The sequence below is a fragment of the Diceros bicornis genome, chromosome 23 (assembly GCF_020826845.1).
Source record: "Diceros bicornis minor isolate mBicDic1 chromosome 23, mDicBic1.mat.cur, whole genome shotgun sequence".
NCBI lineage: Eukaryota > Metazoa > Chordata > Mammalia > Perissodactyla > Rhinocerotidae > Diceros > Diceros bicornis.
In genome coordinates, this window is record NC_080762.1 from 52002572 (window position 1) to 52014070 (window position 11499).

At 39.6% G+C, this 11499-nt stretch overlaps 1 pseudogene; it reads left to right on the plus strand.

Annotated features, from left to right (window-relative positions):
• The window catches only part of LOC131420628 (small ribosomal subunit protein uS13-like), a 120120-nt pseudogene extending 109191 nt beyond the window's left edge, over window positions 1-10929 (plus strand).
• The last annotated feature ends 570 nt before the right edge of the window (window positions 10930-11499 follow it).

Genomic DNA, 11499 nt, shown 5'->3' on the forward strand with positions numbered 1-11499 from the left:
TTCTCCTTGGCAGTGCTAGAATTTGTATATAGGAGGAACTTATGGACAGCAGTCTACTTGGAACTGGGAACGAGGAGAAGCAAACACTCTGTTTTACTTAGTTGTATGTTAATTGAAGGTGGGTTTGTGGGAGTGATTGAGATTACGGTGGAGGATGCTGAAATAAGAGAGACCTTACCTGAACTAATAGAAGAGCCAGAAAGCCAGCTTCCTAGAAAGGAATCCTGTCACACTTTAAAGGGAGACTACCAGGGTAGAATATAAAGCAAGTCCAGGGTCATAGCCAGGGAAAGGGAAAAGAGGGCATGGAGCATAGTTGATGGGAACCACAGGGTTCCATTACATACCTTTGAGTAAGGCGCATCCTTTTGGCAGATCTTGATTGCCCATTAATACTACAGCTGAATACCACATGGGGCGATGCCATAAATAAGGAGTCCTAAGCCTCAGTGGTGAGAACTATACCCATTTGAGCTTCTCTCTAATTATCCTGAGGATCTGCCACGAAACGAATGTTACAGGGTCCTTCCCACATTTCTAGTTACGACATATGAACCTTTGTACAGTTTCCAAAGTGTCTTATCCTAAGTCATGTTTCTTAATTGGCAATACGATAGAAAGCTTCTGATGGAAAAGAGAAATGAAGAGAAAATATGCCCTTCTTTGTCCCTTTTTATATGGTTTTCCTTCATGGTGACTCCACTATTAAGATGCTAATATTTTTGCCGGTTTCCTTTCACTTTGCTGGAAGCTTTCTCTTGCAGTGTGTTCACAATTGTGGCCTGGAAAGTGTGTCGTGTGTTCCAACCTGCCTTTCTTACCTTTTAAGAGGCAGCATGATATAGGCGACCATGTCCTTGGACTGAAAATCAGAAGAACTAATTACCAGTCCTAGTTCTATTATTTTTTTAAATGTGCAACTCCAAACAAGTCACTTTACCATTCTAGGTTCCATTTATAAAATGGACGAGTTACTAATTCTCTAGTTTTTTAACTGTTTTTTACTACTAGAATCCTTATTTACAAGTAGAATTTTATTCAAAAACCCCAACACACAAAGCAGATCGAAGTGGAATCCCTTAGTCTGAAGCAGGGAAAGAGCGGGTGATGTGTGGAACCCTATCCGTTTGATCCCACGCTCTCCCCTCCACTCTGCTGCGTTAGCCCCTGAGTCGCTTCTCTCAGGAGACTGAGAACCTATTTTAAAAAGCACAGATCTAAATGAGCCTTTCCAGATCTAAATTCTGCGATTCATTGATGTGACCTCACTCTTCTCCACTTGGATGTGGAGCATCTGGCTCAATTTCAATTAGTGTGTATAATATCAGAAAGAGAAAGTCAGGAATTAAAAACCTTGCAAAATATAAAAAAGAAAAACACTATTTTCTTAACAGAGCAGAAAATAGACTTCAAATCTCGTAGGAACATTTGTTACACGGGCTGGATTTCTACGGTTACGTCTGCTGGCATCACTCTCTGGGTGTGGATCTGCGAAGCTGGCTTTACAGAGTCGGGGCTCTCCCTCAACACTGTGTGCAAGGACCGCTCTTCCTCCAGACGTATGCTTGTCCCAGCGCCCAAGCCTCCTCAGTGGAGGAGGGGCCCACATCAATAAACTTAGCTTTACCCCCACCTGCCGTTCCATCTGGCAGCACCACGAACTGTCGTCCAGAATCCAGTGATCTAAACAACTCTGCAGTGCCCTGTGTTCCCATAGGTCTTCTCTATGACCAGCTACATAAAGGGCCAGGAGCAGTATAAAAAAGCTCTGGTGCAAAGAAAATAATTCAAAAAAATAGTAATTACTCTCATTTCTTGAGCATTAACTTTATGCCAGATATTATGCTAAGAACTTTATTACTATGCATATAGTAGCAACAATCCTGCAAGGCAGGTTTTATTATCCTCTCCTCACAGATGAAGAAACTGAGACTCTGAGTTTTTTAAGACCCAAAGACAATATCTAGCACACCAACGATGAGCCCCGAGTACCTGCAGAGCCTCCTTTCCCTGCCACGTTGGAGCTATGCCTGGGACGCCAGCCTGCTTAGCTGAGACCCAGGGATCCTGAAAGACCCTTGCAGGCCTAGGTGACTGGTCTCCAGTCTCTTCCTCGGTGCAGCTGACAAATTAGGGAGACCATCAATCAAAGATAGGCCATTTACCCATAAAACGATCTAATGTTTAAAATACCACTAGATGTTTAGAAAATATTTTAGATCACTGACTACGATGGAAAGTAATTTACATTATGGAAGCAATCATTTAATCACTGCAATTAGCCAAATTATTACCTATTCAGCTAATTATCTTTTAATTATGTGATTTAAAAATTAAACATTATATTATTCTAGCCAATGCCAAATTCTTTTTTCATGATTTCCCAACGAAAAGTGTAATTTACTATACAGTACAATGTAATTGCCTACAGAAATTGAGTTTCATTTTACTCTTAATTATAGGATAAAACTTCCCATAACTACCACGACCTGTATATAACCAATGAGAGAACTTGGCCTTTCAGGAAAATGTAGTTGTAGAGGCTAAAACAAAGGCAGGCAGTTAGTTTTTTCCAGACATGTTAAGAAAGTGCTGACTTTCCATATGAAAAGATGACACCATAAACCTGGCAGTGGTTTTCAACTCGCTGCTCTTTAGAATTCTCTGTGGAGGTTAAAAAAAAAAAAATCACCTCATGCCCAGGAGTCACCACTAGAGATTCTGATTTATTGGTCTGAGGTGGGGCCCACCATGTTTTTAAAATCTCTCCAGGCATTCCTGATGTGCAGCCAGAGTTGAGAACTACTGAGAAGGTAATTTTAGTCTGTGCTTCCTTTAGTTGTGTTTTGTTTGTTTGAGTGGAGTTGCTGGTAGACAGAGTCAAGAACTTTTATGTTGGGCACATGGGAACAGTAAGGCAGGATTAAAAGGATGGATGCAAAAGATTCAGACAACCAACCTGACTGTAGGTTCATAACCTAGACAGTTAGGAGTTTGCAGTTATAGAAAAGCGAGACACAGGCTACCCGCCAAGATTCGAGATAGTTGCCAAATACACTCAGTTGCCAAATACTCCAGTATCATTTGTCAGGGACTTGCAAAACTGTCAGGAATTCGAGTAGATAGTTTATTTGCTATGGGACTGTGCATTGTGGATCTGAAAGCAAAAGTTACCTGAGCTAACAGGCTTCTTGTAAAATTCTGGGCCAAAGTAAACCTATGAGTAGACGCAATAGCCATAGTGATTCCACTCAGTTCATTTCAGTACACAAATCTATACTTGACACTCACCAGGCTGTGGGCAATGCTCTGTGATAACAAGTGGTTTCTGCCCAGGGTGCTCACCATCTGGTGGTAGACTTGCTGACATTGCCTGGAGAAAGGACTGAGGAGCCTCGGCTACACTGGGGTCAGCGCTGAGTGAGAGAGCGAGTAGGTTGGGAGGCTGTCTTCAGCCACCAAAGACTTTTCCATGAGGCAAGCTCAATGACTATGATATTCCATAGGCTAAACAGCCAAGTTAACCAACCCCAGCAGTCCCAAAAACATGTGTGTATGAAACCCAAGCACAGAACTCAAAAGGAGGCAAACATGAGTTTGTTCCTTTTTTTTAACAGCTTTATTGAGGCATAACTGACACGATCAACTGCACAGATTGAAGCGTACAATTTGATGTCTGATACTTCTGTGAAACCATCATCACGTTCAAGATAATGAACATATCTATCATCCCCAAAAGTTTCCTCTCTGTAATCCCTCCCTCTATCCCTCTCTTCATTCTGAAGCAACTACTTACCTGCTTTCTATCACTACAGATTAGTTTGTATTTTTTAGAATTTCGTGTAAATGGAATCATACGGTATGTACTCTTTTTTGTCTGGGTTTTCAATCAGCACAAGTATTTTGAAATTCACCAATGTTGATGGGTGGATCAATAGTTTATTCCTTTTTATTGCTGAATAGTAATTCATTGTATGTGTAGACCATGATTTGTTTATCCATTCACCTGTTGGTGAATATTACAAATAAAGCTATTATGAACATTCATGTATACGTCTTTGTACGGACATATGCTTTCTTTAATCTTGGATAAATAAGAGGAAATTGACTAGATCTGTACTAGGTGTAGGTTTAACTTTTCAAGAAACTGCCAAACGGCCCGGGTTTGGATCACGGGCATGCACCGACGCACCGCTTCTCCGGCCATGCTGAGGCGGCGTCCCACATACAGCAACTAGAAGGATGTGCAACTACGACATACAACTATCTACTGGGGCTTTGGGGAAAAAAAAAAGGAGGATTGGCAATAGATGTTAGCTCAGAGCCGGTCTTCCTCAGCAAAAAGAGGAGGATTAGCACGGATGTTAGCTCAGGGCTGATCTGCCTCACACACACAAAAAAAGGAAACTGCCAAACTATTTCCAAAATGGTTATACCATTTTACATTCCCTGCAGTAATTTGTAAGAATTCCAGTTTATCTAGACCCCAGCCAACGTTGCATATGGTCAATCTTTTTAATTTTAGCCATCTTAATAGGTGTGTAGTGGTATCTCATTATGGTTTTAAGGTGCATTTCCTTAATGACTAATGATATTGAGTATCTTTTCATGTGCTTTGTAGCCATTACCTATCTTCTTTGGTGAAATGTCTATTTGAATCTTTCACCCATTTTTTTCTTAGGTGGTTTTCTTACTACTGAGTTGTAAGAGTTCCACATGTATATTCTGTACTCAAGTCCTTTATCAGGAATATGATTTACAAATATTTTCTCCCAGCTTGTGGATTATCTTTTCATTTTCTTAATGGTATCTTTTGAAGAAAAAAGTTTTTAATTTTGATGAAGTCTAATTTATTAATTTTTTATCTTATGGATCTTATTTTGGTGTCATAGCACAGTTTTGATTACTGTAGGTTTAGAGTAAGTCTTGTAATCAGGCAGTATTAGTCCTCCACCTTTGTTCTTCTTTTTAAAAATTGTTTTGGCAATTCTAGATCATTTACATTAATTTGAGACCTTTCTTCTTTTTAATGTAGATATTTAGTGCTATAAATTTTCCCCTTACATACCACTTTAAAGGCATCCCACAAATTTTGATATGTTGTGTTTTCATTTTCAGTCAGTTCAAAATACTTTCTGATGTTCCTTTTGATTTCTTCAGCCTATGGATTATTGATACCAGGCAAATATCTGCAGATTTTTTGCATCTTTCTGTTACTGTTTTTTAATTTAATTCCATTGTGGTCAGAAAACATGCTTTATGTGACCTGAATACTTTTACATTTATTGAGACATTTTTATTACCCAGAATATGGTCTACTTTGGTAAATGTTCTATGTGCAACTCGAAAAGAATACATATTCTGCTTTTGTTGGATGCAGTGATCTATAAATTTCTCTGCATAAGTTTTAATTGTCCATTTATTATTAGGTTTTGAGACCAGTGATAAAAACTGCTAAAGATTTTTGTGCCTTCTCTTTTAGAAAAATAATTTCTTTCTAACAGTGTTCTTTGAATAAAATGCTTGTTTTGTGGATTTCTCATGCTGGCAAAGTACAAAGCATTATTCTTAGTTTCTAAATAACATGCTAAACAATCGGCATCAGAGAGCTAGATACTAGCTCATACAGAGGAAGGGAGTGCTGAATTACCTAGTCACTCTAATCTGGAAAAATATAAGAACATAGAATTTATAAGACCATAGAATTAGTAATTATTTATTGATGTGACTTTCAGGCAATTTTTGTCATATATTAAAAAATCAAACTTGTGATAACAGCTAGAATTGGGAGCAACCTAAATGTATAATAGATAAAATTGCTTCAATATATTATGATGTATTTACATAATTGCATATTATGCAGTCATTAAATTTGTTCCAAATACTCTCTTCTAAGAACTTCACATGGATTATGTCACTTAACCCTCACAATCCTACCTGATGATGTAAAACTATTATTTTCTTCATTTTATAGATGAAAAACTGAAGCACAGAAAGGCTACATAGTGGTCTCAAGACCTCAGGCAACCTACCTCCAGAACAACACATATCCTTATCCACCATTCTATGTACCCCCCGTATTTAATTATGTAGAAAAAGCGATATCTTAAGTGAAAAAACAAGTTATGAAACAGTTCATTTAGTCTTATTCCATTTTTAATTTTAAAAAAACGTGCACAAGGAAAGAGATGAAGAGTACATTCCAAATTATGTAGCACGTTATCTCTAGGTGATATAATTGTGGATGATTTTAATTTTCTTCTTTGTGACTTTTTTTTTTAAAACAAAGAACGTATATTTTACATGTAGAAAAAATTTTTTTAAAGTATTTTAAAGAAAAGGTCGTATTGTCAAATGAATATGGGTTCATCAATTTTAAAGTGAATTTACTAGCAAGTGCCAAATTCATCCCTAACCTTATTCTTCAAACAATTCAAAAAGATTACAAATGTCTGAAGATAGTCAAACGCTCTCATTTCATCTCAAAACCCAAATTTATAACCAGGAAAGGCAGGATTTACACAAATTATTCTTGGTTCTCAGGTGTGGTGATTTTCAAAGCCGGAATCAGAATCTACTAAGGCTGAGAAGCACATTAAAAGACACATCTCATATAATGCTTGGGTATCGCCCACATTCCACCTCAGGGCTGACTGGCCCTTTAGCACTCTAGGTCCAGCTGTGCCTAAGATGGAAAGACCCAAGTTAGTCTAACTGGTACTACCCCCTCCTGCCCTTTCCTTCCCCCAGACTCAGAAACTCCTGGATCATCCTCTCACCACTATCTGCTCCAGACTGTGCCCCCTAATCCCCACCCATCTAATCCTGAGTCACTCTCTTTGGATTGGCAATTTGAACTCAGACTGACCCTTTAGTTGAGATCCAACACTTCATGAAGAAGTAGTTTTCAGCAACTGCCCGTTGATTTCCAACATCAAGGCTGCTGGTTAGATGGCATCAGTTTCCACACCCAACTCCAGGCCCAGCTGCTGCTGCTACCCCCAGGCCCAGCCCAAGCCTGCCTTATCCCCACAGAGGTGTTGAAAATTTAGCCCAACACATCTCCATGACTGAGAACTCACTATCTCTAAAGGCATCCCTTTCTCTTTAAACAGTTCTGCTTATTAAAAAATGAGTTGGGATACGAAGTTCAGATCTGTCTCCCAGTAGTTTCTACCCAGTCGTCCTACTTCCTCATCGTGGGCCTCACCTAGTCCAAGTCCTCTTCCACATAACAATGCTCCAAGAATGTGAAGAACCCTCCTGAGTTTTCTCTTTTATCTAAAATCCTGGATATTTAAAAGCACTCCTTACATGACATGATTTATACGTTTTTCTACCTTCCTGCTCCCTTTCCTAGAACCTGATCCATTGGTCTATAGTAGGGGCAGCCAACACAAACATCTATGAGATCTTGTCTGAAAATGTGAATAAGTGAGCGGAAGGCTGAAGAGTACAGGCCTGCTCTAAAGGGGCGGCAGCTACTCAGCTCCAAATGATTATTGCAGGGGGGAAGAGGGGCTCAGATTTGCCGGATCTTACCAGTTTTTAAGAGAACCTGAAGATCAAGATCATATGAAATTTCTTGATTTTTAAACTATTGACAATATTTCACTTTTTAGCTGCCTCCCCTCCACACCCCCACCGTTCCCCCTGTCCCCCAGGACCAAAGATGCAGCCTGTGGCCACCAGTTTGAGACTTCTAATCTCCAGCCTTTTTAAAGAGGGACAGCCAGAACTAACTCAGGACATTAGGTGTGGTCTGAGCATACAGAGTGGAGCTATTCTAGACCAGTGGTTCTCAAGCCAGGTGGAGTAGGGTGGTGCATGAGGACCCCAACCCAAAAGGCTTATCACAACCTTGGGAAGAAGGGGCTCTGCCGCGTGTATTTTGACAAACGTACTCTCAGGTGATTCTAATATCTCCTGCTCCCAGCTAAAAGCCATTATTCTATTTTTTGTTCTCAATTCTACTTACTTGTTCTCCAATTTGGCTGCACATTGGAATCATCTAGGAAGTTTTAAAAAATACTGACGTTTAGGTCCCACCCCCCAGAGATTCTGATTCATTTGGCAGGGGGTGTAGCTTGAGCAGAAGTTGTAAAAATTCCCTTGTTGATTCTCACGCATAGTAAAGTTGGAGAACCACTGTTCTAGATACTATGCTCCAATTTAATCAGTCTAAACTCATCTTACCTCTTCTTGGCAGCCATTTCATGCTGTTGACTGATACCAAGTTAAGTATCAACTAGTTCCTATAAGTTTTTTCTTTCTACAATCAATTACTAAGTCACATCACACCATCCTGTACTTGTGCTACTGAACCTTTAATTCTTTTTAAATTTTATTTTATTATAGAGCCTTTAGTCAGTCAAAATTGTCTCACATCTTAATTCTTTTATCTAATATGTTTTCTATTCCTCTCAGCTTCACACAGTCCAAACTTTTAAGGAGGGTGTCTTTAATCTAGGACATCGACTGAAATGCTGAATACAAAGAAGAGTCTTGCTACTCTCCACTAGGGTCCTCCCTCCAGGCTGACACTAGGCATTAATCAGCTCATGTAGAGATCCTCACCCAAATGGTTTCAATTTGCCTGATTTTACTTGTATCTAGACCATATTTATCCATTTTTATAAGCAATTTATGGAAAATGGGCCCTCCTCCTAACTTTTTAACAGTTCCTTCTTGGTATCCTTTATAGGTTACTCCTCCTCTGCTCATCACTCAAAAATGTTGGACTTCTTGATGGTTCCACTTGGATCCATGCTTTTCTAATCCACATGCTTTTCTACTATATTTTTAACCAGTACTTGTACACTGATGGCTAACTGGCCCCATCTTCCCCCTAAGTTTCAGAATCATATGTATAACTGCTTGCTGGAGAGCTCCAACAGATAACCTACAAGTTCCTCACATATACATCTTCAGAACTGAACTGATCATCTCTCCCTTGCCCAAACCTGATTCTCCTTCTGATTTCCCCATATCAGCTACTGATAACATCATTTATCAAGGTACCATGCCAGAAATCCTTTTTTGTTTTAATCAGCTTTACTAGATATACAGATCAGGGAAATGTTGTTGCCTTGATTTATCATACTCTTTATCGCTAAATCAAATGTCACTAAATTATGCCTATCTTACATCCCATGTGTCTCAACCTGCTCCTCCTTTCAGCCCATACCATCACTGCCCTCGTCTAGGCACTGACCCCTTCTCAGTTGGAGTCTACCAAGAAACCCCAAGTCAGGCTCCCGGTTTCCTCTTTTGACTCACACCATTGCCAAAGGGGCTCATCTAATTTGCAAATCTGACAGTTTTACTCCAGCAATTAAAATGCTTCAATAGTTATTCTTTGCTTCTGTAATCAAGTCCAAGCTCATTAGCTTGGCAAAAATTCCTTCCCTGAATCTGGCCTCAAGCTTCATCTCCTGCCGTTTCCCACTTTCCACTTTATAACACCATCACACCAAGTTTTATTCTCCCTTTAAACATGCTATGTGGTGCCCTGTACCACTGCGGAAGCAGATGTCTCTGCTTGTAATACTGTGCTTCATCCCGCTCATCCTTCAGCATTCCTCTTGTACCTTGTTTTCTTCTAATTGGTAAACTCCTCCCTCAAAGCTTTCTCACCATTCTGGATGTAATCCTCTCATAGTAAGTACTACTTTTTTTTTGAATTACCCTTTTATGTATGTGTCTCCTCTACCAGGCAATTATTTATCTTTACATTCCCAGTGTTTGGCATATATTAAATACTCAAGAAATGGTAGTTGAATTTTAAGTGAAGACCAGGTGCTCAATGTCAGGAAATCAATTTCCCTGATCTATATATCTAGTAAACCTGATCAAAAAAATATTGTTTCATTGGACTGTTCTTAGCAAACTCAAGTCCTAGTGCACAATGCTTCTTTACCTAGAGCAAGGATCAACAAACTTTTTCTATAAAGGGACACATAGCAAATATAGCAAATTTTACACATTGTAAAAATAGGCTTTTGCAGGCCATATGGTCATGTTGCAACTTCTCAAAAATGTTTTGTAGTGCGAAAGCAGTCATAAACAAATGGGCATGGCTTCATTGCACTAAAAATTTATTTACAAAAATAAGTAATGGAGATCAAGGCCAGCCCAGTGGCGTAGTGGTTAAGTTAGTGTGCTCCGCTTCGGCAGCCCCGGGGTTCGTGGGTTCAGATCCTGGGAGTGGACCTATGCACTGCTCATTAAGCCATGCTGTGGTGGCGTCCCATATACAAAATAGAGGAGGATTGGCACAGAAGTTAGCTCAGGGCCAATCTTCCTTACCAAAAATAAATAAATAACTAAGCAATGGGCCAGATTTGGCCTAGGGACCATAATTTGCCCACTCCTTACCTAGAAGCTCCCAAACCAACTCTTTAAAAATCCAACACCTTTCTCCCACAGGAGGCCTACCTGCCACTGCCATATCTCGAGTGATCCTCAAGAAGTTCCAGCACAGTTTGAGAATACTCAGCACCAACATCAATGGTTTGCAGAAAATAGCCTTTGCCAACACTGCCATTAAGGATGTGGGGCAAAGATACGCTCATGTGATGTGGTGTGGAGGAAAATAGGCATTGATTCACAAAGAGAGGTCACTGAGGTTGAGGTGAAGCTTGTGATCACCATCATGCAGAATCCAAGCCAATACAAGATCAAAGACTGGTTCTAGAATAGAGAGAATGAAGTGAAGTATGGAAATTACATCTGGTTCTTGGCCAATGATCTAGACAACAAGCCGAATAAAGACCTGGAGCAACTGAGGAAGACTCAGGTGCCACTTTAGGGCCTTCATGTCCAAGGTCAGCACCTATGACCACTGGCTGTAGTGGCCACACCGTGGGTGTGCCCAAGAAGAAACAGGTCTATAGGCGTTGTCTATTAATAAATGGTTTATACATCTAAAAAAAAAATCCAACAACAAGTCATTGGTATTTATTATGCAAAATTTTCCTTCTTCCGCTTCTTGAAAATAGGGATAATACTTACCCATCTCCAATAAACCAGCATTTCTACCATTCTTTATAGGTCTTCTTCTTTACAGATTAAATCAGCAATGTAATTTGAACATTTTTCACAGAATATTGGGATGTGACTTATTAGAGTTGGGAGACTATTTAGAGTAACTAGGTTCTCCCACCTTGGCTTCTCTTTCTCTTGCTAATGTGTCTCTCCTCCCTTCCTCTCCCCTCCCCACTCTCCTCAATAAGAAGATGGAAGTAAAACTGAGCTTGAATAGTATGGTTTTTCCTAAGTAATCTTTCAACAATAGGTCCCTGCTGACTTGACTCCACCCAAAGGGCCTTCTGCCTCTTTGTTCCTCTTTTTTAATCAAACTTTAAAAGTTGTGTTTATTGTTCCCTGCACTTTTGCAAATCTCAACTCATTTTGATTTCTAGGTTTAAGCTATACCTGTGTACTTGCTTTTGGTGGTGTGCGCTTTCTTCATATATTACTCTTTATCCTGTAAGAGGA